The sequence below is a fragment of the Protopterus annectens genome, chromosome 1.part1, assembly GCF_019279795.1.
Source record: "Protopterus annectens isolate FY-2018-M chromosome 1.part1, PAN1.0, whole genome shotgun sequence".
NCBI lineage: Eukaryota > Metazoa > Chordata > Ceratodontiformes > Protopteridae > Protopterus > Protopterus annectens.
Window position 1 is genome coordinate 199092982 of NC_056726.1, and position 25841 is coordinate 199118822.

The following is a 25841-nucleotide window of genomic DNA, read 5'->3' on the forward strand; positions in this document are numbered from 1 at the left end:
CGCCTACTCCGAGGTGATCTCTGCCTAACATATAAAGCTATGTCAAACCCAGAGCTGTTGGACATGCTACACCTAAAGGAATCCCAATCCCTCCAAGAAACACGACCTAGGGACCTAAATCTTGTCACCAAATTAAACAGGACATGCTAGAGGGATAGATTCCTGTCCTAGAGACTTCCCATACTCTGGAACAAGCTACCCATCTATGTCAAGCAAAGTTCTTCATTAGCACTCTTCAAGAAAAATCTTGATGCGTGGATGGGAAATAGGAAATACATCCTGGGGTTCACTTCTGTGTCTCTGCTGGACAGTGGCACAGGAAAATAACTTTCTTGGGTGGCATAAGCTATGGTACCTTGCTGGCTAGGCTTACGTGGGCCCTTGGGCTGATAGCCTAATTACCTACCTATGAACCTATATGTATACATTTACTCCGCAATAATTCTAGCCATTCCAAATATCAATTATTTATTATTAAGTAATATGATAATGAAATATTGTAACAAGACTGCTATTGTTATCTAATTTATAAATTTAAATATATTTATAAATCTCTTTTTCAAGTATAGTGTGTCTTTTTCTTTCTGAAATAAGTACATTTTATTCTCTTAATGGGCATTGATGTTTACTGTTCTCACTGGCATTGTATAGTTTCTGAATACATATCTTTATTCGGTGACAGGTTTCTGACTACAAGGCTTTCTTCCTACAAAGTCAGTAATCATGTAACTAATTAACACTAGTAATATAGCTTATGGATTCATAGATATTTACCATGTTATTGACCACGGAGGACCTAAAAAAGCCTAGCCTGACATTCCCAAAATTGCAAACAAAGAACCCAGAGATAGCCTGAACAATGATATGTTAGGACACTTACATGTTTCCCCTATCCATGAGAGAAAGGGGTACTAAACTATGGATACATTTGCAGTTACCCATCCATTTGTCTAAATTACATTTGAAAAGAGTAATTGAAGTACTTTACCTTATGAGCATTACAAGACAGTTCCATAGAAGGAGTTTTCTCTATGATCAAACCTATCCTGCCAACATTTTTTATTCATTTTGAAAAAAAGATTGAAATCCCTTGAGTGCGTGTAAGATACCAGCACACTTGTAAATGTGCTACTATGAAGTGTTAATATGTGGTATATCATAATGCTTTCTTTAAAACCAACTTAACACTTCATTTACTATCAATCTTATACAAAACAAGAAAAAAATATGTGGCTGCAATTTTTAAAAAATTCTTCAGTTCATGGGCATGCATACACTGTTCAAATTAAATTCTTTAGTCAGTTTTGTGAATTATTCATTACTTCCATCTTGATTATCTGTATAGCAGTCCTTCCATTCTTAATGGGCAGAGTAAAATATGCAGTGCATTACATTTACATATTCTGCTGTACAGTCACTAGTAACTCAAAGCATGGCTGTTCTTCGTTATTTACTCCAAAAAATGTGTGGATATGCCAGCTTAAAAAGGATATCATATGCTTACTAAGACAATCAAGATAATCCCTGCTGAGAGCTATTTTATTAAAAACAAATAATAAAATATTAAAGCTAGAGTAAGGCTTATTCTATGTGCAATGAATGAGGGTTGCTTAATAATTGAAGAGCGTTTCAACTATTTGAATGGTATGCATCCTCTCATCCCCATTTTTAAATGTTTACCCAAGGTGCACAAAGATTGTATTGACCCACCCATGTGCCCCATTGTGGCTGGAGCTGGCTGGATAATAGAACTAGTATCCATACATGTTGAGAGCAATCTAAAGGGGTTATGTGGGCTAGCACCAGCTGTACTGAAGGATTTATAACATTTCCTTAGATATTTAGGGATGTGTAAAAGGGACAGCAACCATGGTGGCTGTTTGATTATGGTGAGAATGGTTATAAAAAATCAATTCACAGTAATACTGAATACTTATGGTTTAGAAGCACTGGAAATGTTTCTTAGCAATAAAAGTGAGCATGATCATATAAAGATAGAATTGTTATGTACCCTGATGAAATGCACCCTGGAGAATAATATTTTCTTGTTTGAAGATAATTTATACCTGCAGAAATATGGTGCTAATATGGTGTTGGCACAATGGCAGGAGTGCTATGTGTTTGGCAATAATCCTTGATACAGGCACACTTGTAAATGTGCTACTATGAAGTTTTAGTATGTGGTATATCATAATGCTTTCTTTAAAACCAACTTAACACAGCATTTACTATCAATCTTATGCAAAACAAGAAAAAAAAATATATGGCTGCAATTTTTAAAAAATTCTTCAGTTCATGGGCATGCATACACTATTCAAATTAAATTCTTTAGTCAGTTTTGTGAATTATTCATTACTTCTGCCTTGATTATCTGTATAGCAGTCCTTCCATTCTTAATGGGCAGAGTAAAATATGCAGTGCATTACATTTACATATTCTGCTGTACAGTCACTAGTAACTCAAAGCATGGCTGTTCTTCATTATTTACTCCAAAAAATGTGTGGATATGCCAGCTTAAAAAGAACATCATATGCTTACTAAGACAATCAAGATAATCCCTGCTAAGAGCTATTTTATTAAAAACAAATAAAATAAAACAGCTTGATCGACACATTTGTCACTTTGCAAACCTATGTCACCTCTTTTGAAGATGGAATTTCTAGTCTGCTGCACAGTACATGAAACGTTTACATATTGTTCCTGAATTTATGATGAGAAAGGCGTGTGTGTATGGCTCAGCATCATAATAGTCAAATATCATAATGTCATAAATTAATAAAATGGGCATACAGAATGTTTTCTGTTAGAATACAGAAATATTTGTAAATGATTTATCTACAGTTATGTAGCTCCATAAGTAGTGAGGGCACTGCATGACAAGGAAACATCCTTCCACTGGAAATAGTATTACTAATGCCATCTGACAGCAGTGTGCACCAGCATATTACTGGCACAGATAATTCATTGTTGAAGTAGTACATTTCCTTTCAAAAATACATATCCACTTAGGGAATACATTATGAAAACAAATCAGTGCATTAAATAAATACAGTTCTTTTAAAAGCAGATGATATTTACAAAATAGTGAGGATATTTAGTTTTACTGGAAGGGATCTTTGCAATTTACAAACAGTGGGAGGGATTCATAAACAAATACAATGAGTTTGGGAAAATAGCACAAGGAGTAGTAGCAGACAGGGTAGGGCTGATTACAGAGACACAAGTTGAGCCACTATACAAGCAGGTGAAATTGCACTGTAGGCATCATATATAGAAATGATCAACATTATTATAATGAGCCCAATTGTAAATACAAATGAGGGTTAGCAACATGGTACAACAATTTAGAAATGTATAAAAATTGTACAACTAGCAATGAACAGTGGCAGACAGCATGCTATGATACTAGAACTAGGTTCATTTTACCCAAACAGTTTATGCTAGAGGATACTCCAACAGCCAATGTCTTCGATGGGTCATGCCATCATGTTCAACACTGCAGAATTGTCTGCACACATACAAGACATCATCATATCTCTGACAGGGGCATACATAGAATATCAAACCTGTGGATACTAATTTATGTATTGCTTTGATGCAGTCACCTTCCAGTGACCACCGGGGGACAGGGTGGGTGTATCACAGGCATCTAGTCCATGAACATACAAGAGTCCATTGATATTAGGTTGCAGTAAGTGGATGGGTGTCTGTGGTTCTCAAGGACCATGGAGAACAGAAACAGCCCACTGACCTGTAGTTCATTGGGCCATTTATTGCACTTATGTCATTATCAAGGTTCTGACTATTCCACATGGACAACAGGACATCATCCAGAAGAGTTTCCACTCCATCAGCTGCCAAGTTGTGTTCAATGTACAGTGCACTATATACAATGTGTCTGTGTCAATGCAGACATCCCGGCAATTCCAGTATCTGGTACACATGTGACCTATTTTGTGAGGTGATGGATAAGCTTTGAGCCATAGCTCATGAGACTGAACCACTGAAGGAACCAGATGCAAGGGAAGACTATGAGTGGTATATGTGGGCACTATACTCTGAAGCACTGGCAAAGATGCAATGTCTAATCCGCAACTATGAACCTCATTAGTCACAAGAAAGATTAAAACTGATGCATTCAATACTACACCCAGGCTCTTCTGTAAAGGGCATTGAATGGCCAAGTTGTACATCAGACATCACCTACCCATATAACACAACAGTGTTGCAGGGAACAAATGGGGAAATATACAATCTCAGGAACCTGCAATGGACTCAGTAATGGTGGGGTGCACTAATGATTGAGAAGGGAGTGTGTCATATGACCAAGAGATTGAGGGGAACTGGATATTCTGCACAGAGAAGTGGTAGTGCATCTTGAGAGGGTTTGGCATCCAGTAGTATTGGACAATTGTTCAGAATGGATTCCAGTGGAAACAACTCCTGCAAATATTATTGTATGTTGTGTATGTGCGTGCATTGTTTGTTTTTTTCATCCATCTTTGCAACCTTTCTTGTGGTCTACACCCTCCATGTGATTAGGTTGCTATGTAGCAACCCCACCAAAAAAAAAAAAAGTCTTACACTTATCTAGTCAGTCTCCCCACCTTCTACCTTCCTACAGACTGCTCACCAATATCTCTGCAGATGTTCTACACATACACTGCTACATAACAGATAGCTATGAAATGACCCCTTTTACCAATAAGAAAAAAATTACTACTTTTATCCAGTCACTCTCCCCAGTTTTCACTGAGCATTGCACCCTTGTCACAGCAACTGTTGAACAGTTCTTTCTTCTGCAGTCCTAGAGAAATATCATAATTACATTCCATTCACTGTTCCTGAAAAATTCAATAGTGCAATGGGCACCACAAAAGCTGCAACTGTTTTTTATTGACTAGATTCAAAGCTTGTGGCATGGCAGTAATGCTAATGTGGAAATTTTAGAGTAAATGTCTTTGAATCATACATTTAACACACTGTGTTCTAGACTGAGACTCTTCAGTGAGGCGTGTGCCTAGCTATGCACATGCATTGAAGACTGCAAAGCAATATGTGCCTATATGGGCATGTCCATGATATATATGGGGCCATGGGCTTGTTAATCAGCTTTGCAGACCCTAGGGATATCATGCCATAACTATGGACACCAATGTGGTTTGTACTGTGCTAATGCTTTTAGGTCAGTGTGCTTCTGCACCACCATCAACAGTCTAGCACAATGGCTGGTAGCATATGGTTGCAATGACATCAGTGCCCTGCCTTGTTGCCTGTTACTGCATTTCATATGACACTCATAGCAGGCATACATACAAATGTATTACCATTTTCCTGTGGATAGCAACCTGTAAAGAGGGCATGACTTTTGAAGGGGCTGAGTCTGGGAGAGCTCCTATGTGATGCAGGAAAGAATCTAAAAGCTTTCCATACTAACTACCCAAGGGTCACTGGGAGCACCTGCTGTCAATTCCTGTGAAGGTCGCCAGAACAAAGTGATGACCAACACTGCCTTGTCAGGGCAGTGTGTAATGCCACAGGAGTCATCCATCTTGTTGAGCCATGCTGGAATTGATATAGTGACTTAAAGAGGTGCCACCCTGACCTTAGCCAACAAGAGAAGGACAGTAGCGAAAAGAAGCCAGAGTTCTGCCTTACCTATTAGTAACTGATGTGTAGAAATTCTTGTTTGGCTATATGCAAGTCTTGGGGCTCATGGGCACGTTTAATTTTCTTTTCTGTTTTACAGCACTTGGTGAAATAGAAGACAACTTGTTAGTCTACCTGAAGTGGCAAGCAAGACTGTCCAGGCATCAGCTTATGCATACAGCATAGATGTTACAGCTGCATATTTTTTAGACACTTGTTTCATTATCCATGTTTGCATTGTTTTTAATTAATTTAATTATTTGCTTTGCATTATGTGTCACATAGTTTATCAGTGCAGATTGTACCACCTGTCCTACCATTAAGGTTTCCCTTTGGTGGCATAGCAATGCTGACTGAACTGACATTGGAGGTGTTGGAGGTCCACTATCAACCTGAGTGTCATCATCTGCTTTGTACATGTCTGGTTGCCATAATTCAGCATCATATTCATGGCTTTTTCACTGCTGTTACTAAATGATTCACTGGACTGTTTGCCCTGTCTTACTCTCCATCTCTCCTACCTGTTTCCATTATACACTTCTTGTGCTAATTATACCTGGCAGACCATGGTCATGCATCTGACAGACTTCATGGTACCTACCATATTTGTCATGGTATACTGTTATGACCATGTCTTGGTGTTGACATTTGTTATTTTTCGAAATCAGTGATGGGGTCTACATAGTGTGCTCTTCATGGTGCCATTCACAGCACTGTCAAATAGTTCATGGCTACCATCTGATGGAAGGTCCTATGGTCTGGCAACTTCAGGCTCATAGGATGGTTTAGCCTTGCTTCATTTACCCTTGTGGTTACACTATTTTTACTCATTCAGTGCTCACATGTCCTACACTAGAAAGGACTGATTTGGTGGCATTTAATCTTGACCCTTGTGGCACACATCCTGCTATAGCACCTGTTTTAATATGTTATTTTTTTATTTTGCTTCTCTCCATTTATGTTTATATTTCATGCAGTATCAGCCATGGCAGTGGACATAATGTGGCACTGGCTACTATACTATTTACCTGCCTTTCTATCACCTGCTGGATCCTCAGCAATCTCCATGTCAACCTTTCGGCAGTGATGTAAGTTATCCATTACTAGGTTGCCACAGGGTTTCTGTGACACTCTTTGTTGGTCTATTTCCATTGAGGGACATAGGCTCCCCACTCAGTACACAACCAGTGGGTCCCAGTATGTCATCCAACCAGAGGTGGAAGGCCCATCCAACCAAGCTGGCAGCCTGGAACATGTCCACATTTAACTGGCAGAGTGAAACAACTACCTTCTCTGACCATCTGGTGCCATTTGCTGGGGCCAGTCATAAGGGTGGTCACATAGCTGACCTTCCTTGAGTTAGGTGTAGCACTGGGCAAAATAGCAGTTGGTTGGCACATCACCCTGGTCCATTCCTCCACATCTCCATATGCTCTGCTTATTATGGTACTTCATTGTGTGTGAGAGCACACATCTTTACAAGCATGCCACATGCATACTACAGGGTTCATGAGTGCAGCTGACAGTCATGACTATGTGCCAGTTATTACAAGACCAGCTGTGTTTTTGCTAACAAATTTTCTGTTTATTATGACCCCACTGTGTGTCTCCCTATTGCATAACTAATCAGCCTTCAGGCCACATTACTCTTCACCTATACTGATTAGCTCTTATGCTGCCATATAAATATTTCTTAATCCAGTCCAGTGATTTCTTGTTGACATACAGTCATCTCTCTCTCTCTCTCTCTCTTTTTCTACTTTTTTAATGTTGTTTAGTGGTATTTAGTAATACTTATTCACTGTTCCTCTGTCCTTAAATTATAGCATCTACATCTTTTCCCCAATACTAGTGGCAAAAGTCATGTGCTCAGTGCTATCAGATGTGCTTTGTATAAAGAAGTCACTTCAAGCTTCCTTTATTCAAAGCAGCATTACCACCTCTTTCAAGAATACTACTTTCAAGATATTTTGTTTCTCTCTGCTTTCCCTGGACCCCCCCCCCCATATGTTGTCTATGGTGTTATGCAAGCAAGTTTGGTGCAGTGGTGGAGAGTGTACCCAAGAGTAAGAGAGTGGTGACTGGAGCAGATTTCGGTGGACATGTTGGTGAAGGGAACAGAGGGGATGAGGAAGTGATAGGTAGGTATGGTGTAAAGCAGAGGAATTCAGAAGGTCAGATGGTAGTGGAGTTTGTGAAAAGGATGGCCATGACTGTGGTGAATATGTATTTTAAGAAGTGGGAGGAGCATAGTGTGGCATACAAGAATGGAGGAAGATGCACACAGGTGGATTATATCTTATCCAGGAGGGCAATCTGAAGGAGACTGAAGCCTACAAATTGGGAACAGGGGAAAGCATAGTTAGGCAGCATAAGATGGTGGTCTGTAGGATGATGTTGGAGATCAAGAAAAAGAGGAAGAGAGCGAGGGTAGTGCCAAGGATCAAATGGTGGAAGTTGAAAAAAGGATAACTGTAAGGTGGAGTTCAGGGAAGAGTTAAGACAAGCACTGAGTGGCAGTGAAGAGTTACCAGACAGCTGGGCAGCCACAGCAAAGGTGTAAGGGAGACAGCTAGAAAAGTGTTTGATGTTACATTTGGACAGAGGAAGGAGGACAAGGAGACCTGGTGGTGGAATGAGGAAGTACAGGAGAGTATATAGAGGAAGAAGTTGGCAAAGAAGTGTGATTGCCAGAGAGATGAAGAAAGTAGACAGGAGTACAAGGAGATGAGGTGTATGATGAAAACAGAGGTGGCGAAGGCTAAGGATAAGGCATATGGTGAGATGTATGAAAGGTTGGACACTAAGGAGGGAGAAAATGAGGAGTACCAACTGACTAGACAGAGGGACCGAGCTAGGAAAGATGTGCAGCAGGTAAGGATGATAAAGGATAATGAGTGAAACATACACACAAGCGAGGATAGAGTGTTGAGTAGATGGAAACAGTACATTGAGGGACTGATGAATGAAGGCAATGAGAGAAAGAGAAGGTTGAATGATAGGGGGTAGTGAATCAGGAAGTGCAATGGATTAGCAAGAAGGAGGTAAGGACAGCTATGAAGAGGATGAAGAATGAAAAGGCTGTTGGTCCAGATGACATACCTGTGGAAGCATGGGGGTGTTTAGGAGAGATGGAAGTGGGGTTTTTAACCACATTGTTTAATGAAATCTTGGGAAGTAAGTGGGTGCCTGAGGAGTGGAGAAGTGCATTGGTACAGATTTTTAAGAATAAGGGTGATGTGCAGAGCTGTAGTAACTACAGAGGGAGAAAACTGATCAGCCACTGCATGAAGTTATGCGAAAGAGTAATGGAAGCTACGTTAAGAAGGGAGGTGATGATTTGTGAGTAGTAGTATGGTTTCATGTCAGGAAAGAGTGCTACAGATGCAATGTTTGCCTTGAGAGTGTTGCTGGAGAAGTATAGAGAAGGTCAGAAGGAGTTGAATTGTGTCTTTGTGGACTTAGAGAAAGCATATGACAGGGTGCCTAAAGAGGAGTTCTGGTACTATATGAGGAAGTTGGAAGAGGCACAGAAGTATGTAAGAGTGGTACAGGATATGTATGAGGGCAGTATGACAGTGGTGAGTACTGTAGTTGGAGTGACGGATGTGTTGAAGGTAGAGGTGGAATTACATCAAGGATCAGCTCTGAGCCCTTTCTTGTTTGCAATGGAGATAGACAGGTTGACAGACGAGATCAAACAGGAGTCCCCATGGGCTATGATGCTTGCAGATGAGATTGTGATTTGTAGTGAGAGTATGGAACAGGTTGAGGAGACGCTGGAGAGGTGGAGATATGCTCTAGAGAAGAGATGAATGAAGGTCAGCAGGACTAAGACAGAATATATGTGTGTGTGAATGAAAGGGAGGACAGAAGAATGCTGAGGATGCAAGGAGTAGAGTTGGTGAAGGTGGAGGAGTTTAAATATTTGGGATCAACAGTTCAGAGTAATGCTTAATGTGGAAAAGAGGTGAAGAAAATGCAGGCAGGCTAGAGTGGGTGGAGAAGAGTGTTAGGAGTGATTTTTGATAGACAGGTACCAGTAAGAAAAGGAAGATCTACAAGATGGTGAGACCAGCTATGTTATATAGGTTGGAAATGGTGGTACTGACGAAAAGACAAGAGTCAGAGCTGGAGGTGGCAGAGTTGAAGATGTTAAGATTTGCACTGGGTGTGATGAGGATGGACAGGATTAGAAATTAGTATATTAGAGGGTCAGCTCAGGTTGGACAGTTTGGAGACAAAGCAAGAGAGGTGAGATTGCATTGGTTTGGACATGTGCTGAGGAGGGATGCTGGTTATATTGGGAGAAGGATGTTAAGGATGGAGCTGCCAGATAAGAGGAAAAGAGGAAGGCCTAAGTTAAGATTTATGATATGGTGAGAGGACATGCAGGTGGCTGGTGTGAGAGAACAAGATGGAGAGGACAGGAAGAAATGGAAATAGATGATCCACTGTGGTGACCCCTAATGTGAACAGCCAAAAGAAAAAGAACAAGAAGCTTAGGATTTACTTATTACTGTTATTATTTTTTTGAACTAGCATTGGCTTAAGGTTTATAAGCTTTGTTTAGGCTTACCAAACACAAGCGGCAGATTTGATCACCATAGACGTAACTGTATCTGAAGCATAGAAACACCTGTTAATCAGTGGATCCATGCTGTTTATCCAGTCCCTTTACTCTACTGATATTTATAAGCTTTGTTTTTGCCTACCCACCACAAGCAACAGATCCGACCACCATAGAAGTCACTGTATGTGAAGCATAAAAACACCTGTTAAACAGTAGATCTGTGCACTTATAGGTTCATAGGTTGGTACTAGGCTATTAGCCCTATGGCCTATACAATCCTAGCCATAACAATTCCCTGGATATTTCTTCCCACACTATTTACTTCCCTGGACCCCATCTAGCAGAGTGATTGACATGACCCCAGGGGTGAATTTCCTTACTCCCATCCAATTGTCAAGGTTCCCTTTGAAGAGGGCCAAAGAGTCACTCTGCTTGACATGTATGGGCAGTCTATTCCAGAGTCTGGGGAGTCACTTTGTCAGGAATCTATCCATCCAGCATGTTTTGTTTATTGTGATGACAAGGTTTAGATCCCTGGAGCGTGTGGCTCTGAGGGACTGGGATTTCTTTAAGTGTAGCGTGTCCAACAGCTCTGGGTTTGACATGGCCTTGTATGTTAAGCAGAGATCGCCTCTGAGCAGATGATATGCGACAGAGTACAGCTAGAGTTTTTTTAAGGTGGTCAGCGTAGGGCATCTGCTTTAGGCCTGTGATTCTTTTAGTGAGGTATTTCTACAGCCTTTCCAGTTGTTGCAGATGTCTTGAGAGGTACATACCAAACAGGGCATTGTATTCTATAATGGCTCTAATGAGGGAAGAGTACAGTGGGACAATGACCTCTTTTTTTCTGGATGAAAAGCCCTTAGTGATGAGGTGTGCCACATAGAAGGATTTCCTTACTGTTGTGGTAATGTGGTTATCAAAGGTGAGACCACTGTCCACTTATGTCCCTAAGTCTCTTATCACAATTTAGATGTTTAGTGTACTGCCACCTATGTGGTAATTCACGGGTACATGTTTTTTCCCAAAGGGGATAACTATACATTTCTTGGCATTGAGCTTGAGCCCTTGGCTCTGGCACCAAACATCTGTTTCTGTAAGGCCCTTTTGTAGAGTATCCACATCATTTGGGGATTCAATAATGGCTCCCAGTTTGCAGTCATCTGTGAAATTTGTTAGCTAGAGTCCCTTAGTGTTGGCCTGTACTTCAGAGAAGTAGATGCCAAACAAGAGCGGTCCTGGAACTGAACCCTGAGATACTCATTTGTCACTTGCCTGAAGCTGGATTTGGAGTCAGCAACTTTTACAGTGTGGGTTCTTTCAGTAAGCCAGTTGGCAACCCATTGAGTGATGTAGGGATTAATACCTAGCTTAGTAAGTCTATCTATGATTCCAGAGTGGGGGATGATATCGAAGACCTTGCAAGGTCCAGATAGGTTATGTGGACTGCCTTACCCTTGTCCACGGCTCTGGAGACTGATTCAAAGAAGTCAATCAGATTCAGGAGACAAGATCGGCCCTTCACGAACCCAAACTGGGTGGGGTCCAGTGTTTGAAGGTTGCCAATGTCTTTATTTATAAGTTCCATGATAATACGTTCCATGGCCTTGCAGATCAGGCTCGTCAGACTGATGGGGGTGGTTGTTCCCGGGATCCAGTCCCTATACTCTACTGATGTATGTTTATTCTTTGCTATTTAACTGCACCATACTCATTATCCATAAGTGGCCTATTTGCTTGTTACCGAGCCTTGCCTTCTTTCCTCCATTCCCTCCCTGTTTTTCTTCTGTCTCCTATTTACTTTGTATGGTAAAGAGACCTTTTTATCTATCTGGACATGGTAATACCCCTGGTTTGTGCTTTCTAGTACCCTACCTTTAATTCCAGCAGTCCTCCAGTCCTTCATATCTTATTTAACTAAATTCACCCCTTCAGTATTTTTTTTCTTCAAATTTTATCTCAGCCCTTTTATCTACCTCCTACTATTCTCTTACTTGTTTGTGCTCTTTTTACCGAACTGCTTAGATATCATACTTCATTCACATTTAATGTTTAAAAACAGAACTCCCCTGTCTTTTAATCCATCTTCCATACATTGTTCCTCAATGAAAACAGGCTTATTGTGCTGCCTTTACTTAATGATTGTTTTTGTTGCTTTTTGTTTTAAGTTGTCAGCTGTTACTCGGGTCCACCTATATACTGATCTTTTTGTTTTGAGTAATCCCACTCTGTCTAATACAAATTGATCTTCCTTACCTCCCTCTCATGATGCATTGTGCCATTTGAAACTAACTTCATTGCTGGCATTTATTGCTATCTGTTTTTTTCTCCCTGCTTTCCCTGCCCCGCCCCCCGGTAAATTGCCGCTGGTGATATGCAAGTCCTGCTTAGGTTTTTATTATTACTGTTATTTTTTTGGAACTTGCATTGGCTTAAGGTAAAATATACATTTGCTTTCTGTATATAATAGTAAACTCATGCAATCTCAGTGTAAGAGTATCCTGCAATGCATGCTTAACTAGCCTGCAAGCGACCATCTCATATGAAGTTTTAGAGTACTGAGTCGCTTTTTCAGTATAATATGCATGTGCAATAGAATGTATTAGAACTTTTTCTGTGCTGTCCAGGTATAGTTTTCCAACAAGTAAACCTTTTACTAAGTAAGTAGAAATGGATATGTAACAGTAATCTTCTTAATTTTGCCAACTCTGTTAATTGAAACAGGAATGAGTGCAACTTAATTTATTCACTTTCCTTAATTTATATAAAGCACTTGGCACAGTGTCTCACCAGAAATTCTTTCCTGAACATGCATCCTGAGGCCTCATTCTTTCTCTCTTTTTTGGTTCTACAATTATCTATCCAATTGCCAGGAGGCTTTTAAATGGCAACAAGGTCTCTCATGATTTCAGCCTGTCTCCACTGGTGCTTTCCAAGGATCAGTACTTGGCTCCTTTCTGCTATACATTTTCACAAATAAACTTCATACCACTTACTAAACATGCAATTTCTGTACAATATGCTAGAGATTAAACCCTTATCTGCTCTGACACATCCGGGTCTATATTAGAACACCGAACTTTCAAAATTTTGAGTGTTTTAATATCAAACCCTATTAATCGAAAATTTAAAACATCGAATATACAGAACAGCATTTTTTTCCTAGGGAAAAAATTTGCTGTTCCAAACCACACACACAACACAAGCACACCAAACAAACAGCAATCCACACACATACACCTAAACTCTTACACCTAACCCTACACTAAACTATACATATACCACTACTATCCACTTACCTTAACCCAAACCCTAACCCTAAGGTCCGTCACTATCACACAGTCACTTCACCCATGCCCTAACCCTAAATCACCTTCCCCACCCTAACCCTCATGTCCACACAATTGCACACTTACCTGACTCGCGCCCTAACCCTAACTAACCTACCCTACCCTAACCCTCACATCCACACTATCGCACACTTACCTAAACCCGACCTGTAACTTTCCACCACAATGCTGAAAATACCGAAGCAACAGAAACGGACAACCAAATTCTTTTCCTAGGAAAAAATTTGGTTTTCTGTTTCTTCGATATTTTAGGTGGGTTGATATTAGAACACGCTAAATTAAAGTTTGGTGTTCTAATATAGACCCAACACATCCATAACAAAATGGCAGGAGATCACCCAAGAGTCTTTTACTACCATTGAATCATGACTTAAAAAGTCTCCTTTACTTCTCAATCCACAAAATTACAGGAAATTGCCCAGTCTTTTTCTACTGTTGAATCATGACGTAATTTCTCCAAAATAATCAAACATATGCTCTTTACTTCAAAACAATTCCTTAACCAGAAACACACCTTTCACATTACCTTAAGAAACAACACCAAAATGGAAACTTTAAGTTAAACCAAGCCATTTGGAGTCATACTTGCACATCTTTGAGTCTGGCCATCATATATTTCTTTCCATCAAAAAACTCACTAAAAACATGACCCCCATGTTACCTGATAGACATTTCAAAACCTACCTTAGCATCAACCCACCTTCTTCCTTCACTACTCTGTTTTCCCCACTCTAACAGTCAGCAGCCTTGCCTGTAAGTGTAAAGTGTCATCATGCTATCACAAAGTTGCATACAATCTTTCCTGTAAAACACACCAGCGGTCATTAAAGTAATTAAACTGTCTCAGACTTCCAAACCAACTTACTTTCTCACAACTAGACACCACACATAACTTCATATTCTCCAGATATGACTACAGACTTTTGATCTAGCAGTAAATTCCTATTATCTATCAATAAATCATATCACACTGGTGAAGATTGCTTCTGCTCTCACTATGTATCAGAGCACTGGAACAAAATCCCTACACACTTAAAACCGTGAAAAGATATACAGATTAAAATCTCTGTTTAAACAGCACCTAAATAAAACCTGGCTCTGCTTTTCCTGGTCACCAAGCTAGTCTTACCCTCAGACTATCCTTTAGCAACAACTCTAACTTCCCTTTTGTTTTATACTCCCCTTCAAACCTTCTGCATATGGCTACTGTATGTTTTTCATATGCCTTTCAACACACATCTATTAACTACTTTCAGTGTCACTTGGTGTGCCTCCTGCCCAGCAGGCTAGTCTTCTTATCTTTAACTTCTTCATCTATTTTATAGTCTCCCATTGTGTTTCATCTGTAAAGCTACTAATTTTTATCCTTGAATGTATTACCAGACATCAGTTAATTATATTGCTTGTCCATTCACTAACTGATACAGTTCCCATTCTTTTACATCTTTCCCCATATACAAACCCTTCTCTGTCCTCCCTCTGCCTAGCTCATTGACTCTCACTGCTATACACCCAAATTGTTAAGCTCAGCTCCTACAATTTCACATTACGGTACTCAATCATATGATACAATACTTTCAGTAAATATTTTGTAATTCCTATTCTAACATTTTGTTGTTTGTTTGTTTGTTTGTATAAAATGTTCTCAATTAATTTTATTTTTAATTTCTGTTTTGAAATGCTATTGAATATGAATTATCTGTTTTTTTCTGTTAAATCCTACTATTCATGCATTACATGTAAATTTATTTTGTGTAGCTTTTCTCCTCTAGGCCTCCAATGAAATGAGCTTGTCCAGTTGGCCTTTCCTGATCACCAAAGACAAGCAAACAAACAAACAAGCAAACACACAGACAAAGAAAATAAAACTCCTTTTTATACAAAATATCCTATTGTCATTAAGAAAATGTGGGAAACACTTTCAGTCTTATAAATTAGACATTCTCTAACATTATCTACACCACCTGATCACATACCTTTTAATACTACTAATAGTATCACACTTTATGTAAACAATAGTAATTTTTAATAAACATTACTTTTCTAAACCACTTTTCCTAATAAGAATTGAAATGCAGGCAAAATAAGCAAAGCAGATCAGATTTACCAAGCCCCAACAACAGTTTCCATCTCACTCTGTGGGATTCCTGTGGGTTCCAAGGCAAGCTGAGAGTCTCTACAGGGTCTACACCAAGGTCTGCGACTGGTGAGGTATGCCGGGCACACCTTCCATGGGGAATGGTTAGAGACAACCTCACCAGGATCCTAGATCATAGTAACTTACTCTTCCCAACATGAATAAACAGTGACAGTCATCCAAAGATTTTTCAAGATGGCTGAACTCCTCATTCTGCCACAGAATGTGAACCTAGCTACCCTGCCAATGAACCTCATATAAACTTGTATCTGCAATCACATTCTTTCAATCACTACCCAAACCTATGACAAAAGGTAAGGATGGAGACAGCCTATCTGCAAAATTGATAGTTTTGTCCTAAAACTAATTTTCCACTCCCCCTCTTTACCACCACAATCTGCAATCTACTATAATGCCTGCAGTTCAGTTGATGCTGCTTTTGTCTCCTGGCCAGTCCCCTGATTACCTTTATCTTTACTCATTTAACAAGACTCCAGCTTGCTTATGCACTCTCTATCTGATCCCTCCCTCCCCATCTGCAATCCAATTTTTCTGTAAGACAAGCAAGATCTTTGAGTTGAAAATGCTTATTTTCATAACATCTGCTTTATGGTCAGCAGTAAATTAATTTGATGTTAAGTGTACAGCATCATCAGCAGTCAACGAAGATGCAACCTTCACATCTTCAGACTGCATCATCTTTATATCATGGGTACACTGTGATATCCAATGTCATTATAATCACACAAAGGATTCTTTAAATTCATGGAGCAAATGGAACACAAAAGTGAGCCTGAGATTCTGTACTTCTGTAGCTCTTAACATGATCACTGAACTTCTCTGTGCTTATAAAACACATACAAACTGTACTGGTAAACTCCCATGACCCCTTCATCATCCATTTAAGGAAAAGGTTTATCCACTGTGACATGTACAAGATAGAATTCCCATTGTTCATCATGAATCAGATGAATGATTAACAGATGAAGTATGGCTAGGACTTACAGTGGGGAGAGCAGAAGTCTTATGTATACACAGCCAGCCATTTCCCAACCAAAGTGAGCACTTCCGGTCCTATAGTAACATCATGTTTATTGAACGATCTCCCTTCTTACTGGGAGCCAACTTTCCTTCTTCAAAAAACTGATAGTGCCTGAGTTTCACTGATCCTATTAAGCACTGTGATTTAATATCAGGTCATGGCACAGTAGTCTAAGTAAAACTTCATTCTTGTGGTGGGAGGTCAGTCTGCCATTTATTATAGGGATCTGGCTAGGTGAATAACTTCAAGCACCTTTAGCAGCAGCTATTCCACTAGCTATTCAAAGCTAGGCTTAGAACATGAGCTTTAATGAAACAGTAAAACAAGGACAAAAGGATAACTTTAAAGGTATAGAAAAAGATTCATTTTATCCCTTCTTAAATGTAGAATAAAAAGGTAAAATGGAATTACTGGAAAAGATGAAAAGTAAATACAGAGAAGATTGTACATGTATTTGTTTGTTTTTTTTACTTGCCTCTTTCTTTAGAGCATTTGGATGCTGAAGGTAAAATTATTTTACATCATAGAAATAAACAAGACATCAACAGACCTTCCCTATGCAATGACAGTATGCAGCAATAAGAAACAGCAATGGACTGGGGAAAATAAAGCCAAAGATATCTTCACCAATGTTTCTAATCTAGTCAAAGATCAACATCCCTTCCCAGAGTACTATAAGATGCAAAGCTAGAACATAGGGTCTAAGCCACACCTTTAAGTAAGCACATAGGTTCATAGTTTCATAGACAGTTACCAGGCATGCCAGTTCAAGTGACCACTGAGTAGCCTAGCCCAATTTTTCAATTACCCAGGACATTGTCTAGTTAAGTGATTAGTTAAGTTACACAACAGGCAAATGGAGACTGACAGAATCAAAGCCTGTACTATGGGAAGCAGAAGTAGCTCATTCCCATAATCCTCCATGATAACCTGCACTTCAGGTGTGGGTCAGGTTCTTACATAGCTGGTAACAACTGCAAGCTATTGCAGATCCTGCAAAACTGCATATATATGACTGGCCATAGAAGTACAAATCAATAATCTGGCTGTGGAATTCTGCCGTCTTTCAAGTTACAACAAATCGGCATTAGTAAACCTGAGGGAAGAGACATAATAATAGTGCAGGAGAGAAAGATCCTCTGTATTCACTACAGTGGCCAGATTCTGAGACAATATGGAAAGCTTGATCTCAGAATTGTTCCTATCATGAAAATAGGAAGACATGATAAAGGTGGGCCTTCTACAGACCCTGGACACTACAGACTTATAAGTCTTGCTAGTTTTATATGTAAAGCCATGGAAAGAATTATTATGGAGATGATCGCTAGAGATATAGTAAACCTCCAGACACTGGACCCAACTCAGTTTGGTTTCGTAAAGGGCAGATCATGCCTACTCAACCTGGTAGACTTCTTTGAGAAAGTCACCAATGCAATGGATGAGGGCAAAATTGTTCACACTGCCTACCTTGACCTGGCCAAGGCATTTGACACACTACCCCACTCGAGCATTGCTGACAAACTCAAAAGGTTATGGTCAAAGCCGTATGTCACCCAGTGGATAGACAACTGGCTCACTGACAGGAACCAGGAAGTTAGAATTGTGGAGTCCACCTCTACAAAGAGGCCAGCCAGAAGTGGAGTCCCTCAGGCATCAGTCCTTGGACCGCTCCCTTTTTGGCATTTACTTCTCAGAAGTCAAGATCAATGTCAGTGGCCTCTGGCTGTCTAACTTTGCAGATGATTGCAAATTAGGAGCTGTCATTGAATCCCACACTGACACAAATGTTCTCCAGGAGGGGTTGACACAGACAAACAACTAGTGTCAGGGTCATGGATTAAAACTAAATGCCAAAAAATGCATGATAGTATCCCTTGGGAAGTCATCCATCCCTGGTAGCCATCATATTGACAACACACCCCGTAGAGTTGACACAGTAGTCAGGGACTTAGGGACACATAAATAGTTATCCAGCCTTTGATCATCACGTGTCTACAGCAGTGAGGAAATCATTCTATGTTGCGCAACTTATAAACAAAGGTATGGCATCTAAGTTCAAGGAAGTCATTGTTCCACTGTACTTGGCATTCATCGGACCGTTCATTGACTACAATGCTTCCTTTGGTATGTACCTAACCAGGCTTATCCAATAATTGGAACGTCGACAGCAGTTCCTCACTAAAAAAATATAGGGCATAAGTAATATGTCCTATGCAGACCACCTCAAGGCCCTATCCCTGTATTCTGTCTTCTACAGGCTTTTGAGGAGAGATCTATACCTGGCATACAGGGCATTGTCAGACCTCACTCTGATGGACCGCCTGCATATCCACAAAACAAACAGTACCAAAATTACCTGTTCTAAAGACTTAAACCTTGCCTGTGATATAAATATGACCTGCTGAAGTGATAGGTATGTAACCCAGAGACTACCCCATCTATGGAGCAGGCTCCCCATCCATGAAAATCAGACTTCTTCCCTAATCCAGTTCAAGTGCAATTTGGACAATTGGATGGGAAAGCAGAAATTCATCCCTGGTTTGGCACTCAGGAATCTATCCATCCAGCATGTTTTGTTTATTGTGATGACAAGGTTTAGATCCCTGGAGCGTGTGGCTCTGAGGGATTGGGATTTCTTTAAGTGTAGTGTGTCCAACAGCTCTGGGTTTGACATGGCCTTGTATGTTAAGCAGAGATCGCCTCTGAGCAGACGATATGCGACAGAGTACAGCTAGAGTTTTTTAAGGTGGTCAGCGTAGGGCATCTGCTTTAGGCTTGTGATTCTTTTAGTGAGGTATTTCTACAGCCTTTCCAGTTGTTACAGATATCTTGGGAGGTACATACCAAACAGGGCATTGTATTCTATAATGGCTCTAATGAGGGAAGAGTACAGTGGGACAATGACCTCTTTTTTTCTGGATGAAAAGCCCTTAGTGATGAGGTGTGCCACATAGAAGGATTTCCTGACTGTTGTGGTGATGTGGTTATCAAAGGTGAGACCACTGTCCACTTATGTCCCTAAGTCTCTTATCACATTTTCGATGTTTAGTGTACTGCAACCTATGTGGTAATTCACGGGTACATGTTTTTTCCCAAAGGGGATAACTATACATTTCTTGGCATTGAGCTTGAGCCCTTGGCTCTGGCACCAAACATCTGTTTCTGTAAGGCCCTTTTGTAGAGTATCCACATAATTTGGGGATTCAATAATGGCTCCCAGTTTGCAGTCACCTGTGAACTTTGTTAGCTAGAGTCCCTTAGTGTTGGCCTGTACTTCAGAGAAGTATATGCCAAACAAGAGCGGTCCTGGAACTGAACCCTGAGGTACTCATTTGTCACTTGCCTGAAGCTGGATTTGGAGTCAGCTACTTTTACAGTGTGGGTTCTTTCAGTAAGCCAGTTGGCAACCCATCGAGTGATGTAGGGATTAATACCTAGCTTAGTAAGTCTATCTATGATTCCAGAGTGGGGGATGATATCAAAGACCTTGCAAGGTCCAGATAGGCTGTGTGGACTGCCTTACCCTTGTCCACGCCTCTGGAGACTGATTCAAAGAAGTCAATCAGGTTCAGGAGACAAGATCGGCCCTTCACGAACCCAAACTGGGTGGGGTCCAGTGTTTGAAGGTTGCCAATGTCTTTGTTTATAAGTTCCATGATAATATGTTCCATGGCCTTGCAGATCAGGCTCATCAGACTGATGGGGGTGGTAGTTCCTGGGATCCAGTCCCTATACTCTACTGATGTATGTCTATTCTTTGCTATTTAACTGCACCATACTCATTATCCATAAGTGGCCCATTTGCTTGTTACAGAGACTTGCCTTTATCTTTACTCATTTAACAAGACTCCAGCATGCTTAGGCACTCTCTATCTGATCCCTCCCTCCCCATCTGCTATCCACTTTTTCTGTGAGACAAACAAGATCTTTGAGTTGAAAATGCTTATTTTCATAACATCTGCTTTAGGGTCAGCAGTAAATTAATTTGATATTAAGTGTACAACATCATCAGCAGTCAATGAAGATGCAACCTTCACATATTCAGACTGCATCATCTTTATATCATGGGTACACTGTGATATCCAATGTCATTATAATCACACAAGACATGTCTTGGTGAAGTGCTGTGCTCAAATCAGTTGTATTTTACCTAAAATTGACAATACACACACACACACACACACACACACACACACACACACACACACACACACACACACACGCACTCTTTCATTCTTTAAATTCATGGAGCAAATGGAACACAAAAGTGAGCCTGAGATTCTGTACTTAGCTCTTAACATGATCACTGAACTTCTCTGTGCTTATAAAACACATACAAACTGTACTGGTAAACTCCCATGACCCCTTCATCATCCATTTAAGGAAAAGGATTATCCACTGTGACATGTACAAGATAGAATTCCCATTGTTCATCATGAATCAGATGAATGATTAACAGATGCAGTAGGAGCAAATGGAACACAAAAGTGAGCCTGAGATTCTGTACTTAGCTCTTAACATGATCACTGAACTTCTCTGTGCTTATAAAACACATACAAACTGTACTGGTAAACTCCCATGACCCCTTCATCATCCATTTAAGGAAAAGGATTATCCACTGTGACATGTACAAGATAGAATTCCCATTGTTCATCATGAATCAGATGAATGATTAACAGATGAAGTATGGCTAGGTCTTACGGTGGGGAGAGCAGAAGTCTTATGTTTACAGCCAGCCATTTCCCAACCAAAGTGAGCACTTCGGGTCCTACAGTAACATCAGGTTTATTGAAAAATCTCCCTTCTTACTGGGAGCCAACTTTCCTTCTTCAAAAAACTGATAACGCCTGAGTTTCATTTATCCTATTAAGCACTGTGATTTAATATCAGGTCATGGCACAGTAGTCTAAGTAAAACTTAATTCTTGTGGTGGGAGGTCAGTCTGCCATTTATTATAGGGATCTGGCTAAGTGAATAACTTCTAGCACCTTTAGCAGCAGCTATTCCACTAGCTATTCAAAACTAGGCTTAGAACATGAACTTTAATGAAACAGTAAAACAAGGACAAAAGGATAATTTAAAAGGTATAGAAAAAGATTCATTTTATCCCTTCTTAAATGTAGAATAAAAAGATAAAATGGAATTACTGGAAAAGATGAAAAGTAAATACAGAGAAGTATGTGCATTTATTTGTTTGTTTTTTGTTTACTTGCCTCTTTCTTTAGAGCATTTGGATGCTGAAGGTAAAATTATTTTACATCATAGAAATAAACAAGACATCAACAGACCTTCCCTATGCAATGACAGTACACAGCAATAAAAAATAGCAATGGATTGGGGAAAATAAAGCCAAAGATATTTTCACCAATGTTTCTAATCTAGTCAAAGATCAACATCCCTTCCCAGAGTACTATGAGATGCAAAGAGAACATAGGGTCTAAGCCACACCTTTAAGTAAGCACATAGGTTCATAGTTTCATAGACAGTTACCAGGCATGCCAGTTCAAGTGACCACTGAGTAGCCGAGCCCAATGTTTCAATTACCCAGGGCATTGTCTAGTTAAGTGATTAGTTAAGTCACACAACAGGCAAATGGAGACTGACAGAATCAAAGCCTGTACTATGGGAAGCAGAAGTAGCTCATTCCCATAATCCTCCATGATAACCTGCACTTCAGGTGTGGGTCAGGTTCTTACATAGCTGGTAACAACTGCAAGCTATTGCAGATCCTGCAAAACTGCATATATATGACTGGCCATAGAAGTACAAATCACTAATCTGGCTGTTGAATTCTGCCGTCATTCAAGTTACAACAAATCGGCATTAGTAAACCTGAGGGAAGAGACATAATAATAGTGCAGGAGAGTAAGATCTTCTGTATTCACCACAGTGGACAGATTCTGAGACAATATAGAAAGCTTGATCTCAGCATCGTTCCTATCATGGAAATAGGAAGACATGATAAAGGTGGGCCCTCTACAGACCCTGGACACTACAGACTCATAAGTCTCGCTAGTGTAAAGCCATGGAAAGAATTATCATGGAGATGATCGCTAGAGATATAGTAAACCTCCAGACACTGGACCCAACCGAGTTTGATTTTGTAAAGGGCAGATCATGCCTACTCAACCTGGTGGACTTCTTTGAAAAAGTCACCAATGCAATGGATGAGGGAAAAATTGTTCACACTGCCTAGCTTGACCTGGCCAAGGCATTTGACACAATACCCCACTCGAGCATTGCTGACAAACTCAAAAGGTTAGGGTCAAAGCCGTATGTCACCCAGTGGATAGCCAACTGGCTCACTGACAGGAACCAGGAAGTTAGAATTGTGGAGTCCACCTCTACAAAGAGGCCCATCAGAAGTGGAGTCCCTCAGGCATCAGTCCTTGGACCGCTCCCTTTTTGGCATTTACTTCTCAGAAGTCAAGGCCAATGTCAGTGGTCTCTGGCTGTCTAACTTTGCAGATGATTGCAAATTAGGAGCTGTCATTGAATCCCACACTGACACAAATGTTCTCCAGGTGGGGTTGACACAGACAAACAACTAGTGGCAGGGTCATGGATTAAAACTAAATGCCAAGAAATGCATAATAGTATCCCTTGGGAAGTCATCCATCCCTGGTAACCATCATATTGACAACACACCCCTTAGAGCTGACGCAGGAGTCAGGGACTTAGGGACACACATAAATAGTTATCCAGCCTTTGATCATCACGTGTCTACAGCAGTGAGGAAATCATTCTATGTTGCGCAACTTATAAACAAAGGTATGGCATCTAAGTTCAAGGAAGTCATTGTTCCACAGTATTTGGCATTCATCCAACCTCTCATTGACTACAATGCTTCCTTTGGTATGTACCTAACCAGGCATATCCAATAACTGGAACATCCACAGCAGTTCCTCACTAAAAGAATACAGGGCATAAGTAATATGTCCTATGCAGACCACCTCAAGGCCCTGTCCCTGTATTCTGTCTCCTACAGGCTTTTGAAGGGAGATCTATGCCTGGCATACAAGGCATTGCCAGACCTCACTCTGATGGACCGCCTGCATATCCACAAAACAAACAGTACCAAAATTACCTGTTCTAAATGCTTAAAGCTTGCCTATGATATAAATATGACCTGCTGGAGTGATAGGTATGTAACCCAGAGACTACCCCGTCTATGGAACAGGCTCCCCATCCATGAAAAGCAAACTTCTTCCCTAATCCAGTTCAAGTGCAATTTGGACAATTGGATGGGAAAGCAGAAATTCATCCCTGGTTTGGCACCTGTGCCTCTGATGCAAACAGGTAACCTGTAAATGGTTCATCTCACAGGCCCATGCTTACACTTATTAAGGGTATCAGAACTCGTCAGAGATTTGGGATGCATGGCTAGGCTTAAAAAGGCCCTTGTGGTTGTTAGCCTAGCAAACACCTATGAACCTATGAACAGGCAACACCTGGTCCCTCAGTTTAGTTTCAGTTTGTTGTTCAGAATCATAATCGGATCGTACACCTGAGACACATTGAACCAGATTAAAAAAACTTTGCTGCGTCATGTGGCAAATTTGTGATGAAAAGCCATATTCAGACTGGGTGCAGCTCAAAAAACCCAGCTATATGACATGGCTATGCCAAATTATGTGGTCCACCGTGTTGTATGCTAATGACTTATAGTGAAGCAACATATATGGTAATAAGGCAAAACAAGATAGAAGAGGAGTGATTAAAAAATGTCTAACTGCAGCACAATAACACTGTGCTCGCTTCAGATTTTAAATTGACCATACCCTGTGTTCAGACATGTGTTCAGACATAGTACATTATACAAATATGCTTGGGGTTGTTGTTGCTATTTTAAATGTGTATCTGCAAGAAGGTTTCATTGCAGTTGCTCTGCCCAATGATGGTGGTGATGTTGGTCCAGACAAAAAAAACAAAACATAAAATACACAGATATCATATACATATGCAAATGTTGTCTGTGTGTATATATACACACACATATTTATGTATATGTATGTCTGTATATCTATATCTATATATATATATATATATATATATACACACACATATGTAATAGTATATGTATTTACATATGTATGAATCTATATATACTTATACTATTAGTCAGTTCATGAAAATGTCAGTGTGCTTTACATTTACACTTACATCCACAATAACACGTCAGCACTCCACAGTACATGCTCAAAGGCTAATCCACAGAAAACAAAAATGAAGCAAAATTGTTTTTGCAGGGGGCATGTGTCTAACTTTGAGACTGCAAAATATCCGGGAAAGGGCATATCCCCCTATCCTGGAGAATGTTGATTTCACACTTCTTTTGACCATTTCCACATTTTGACCAACATGAGTCAGCAATACAAAGGTTGACCACCCAAATTTTAACTTATTCCAGCTATCCCATATATATGTGTGTGTATATATATATATATATATATATATATATATATATTTGTGTGTGTGTGGTTGTTTGTGTGTGTATATATATATATATATATATATATATATATATATATATATATATATATATATATATATATATATAGGTCTACTACAGATGATCAAACTTTTAAAACATCGACTTTCATATGGTCGAGACCACAAGATCGACATTTCAAAGTTCAAACACTTGAAATAAAACAAAACAAAACAAAAATTCCTGGATGTTTTTGCAGGGGGACAACCCCCCTGCACCCCCACACCCCCTGCTATTTAAATATACCAACTCCGATATCACACTACAGCGAGGAAAAGGGAAATTTTCCCATTCCATGCTTTATAGAGATCTCCGTACAGAATGTTAGAAGTTTTAAAACTTCGATCATATGGTCTCGGCCATATGAAAGTCAAAGTTTTCAGATTTTGATCATCTGTAGGGGACCCGTACATGTATATTTATATATATATAATTATATAATAAAAATAATAATACTCCAGCACATAAAGACAACACCAAACAGGGATGCGTGCAGAGCTTTAATGATGGATCACAATCTCCACAACAGACAGACCGGTTTCGCCACTTAGCGTTGTCAGTGTGTGTCATAAACATTCTTCCCCTTATATATACATCTA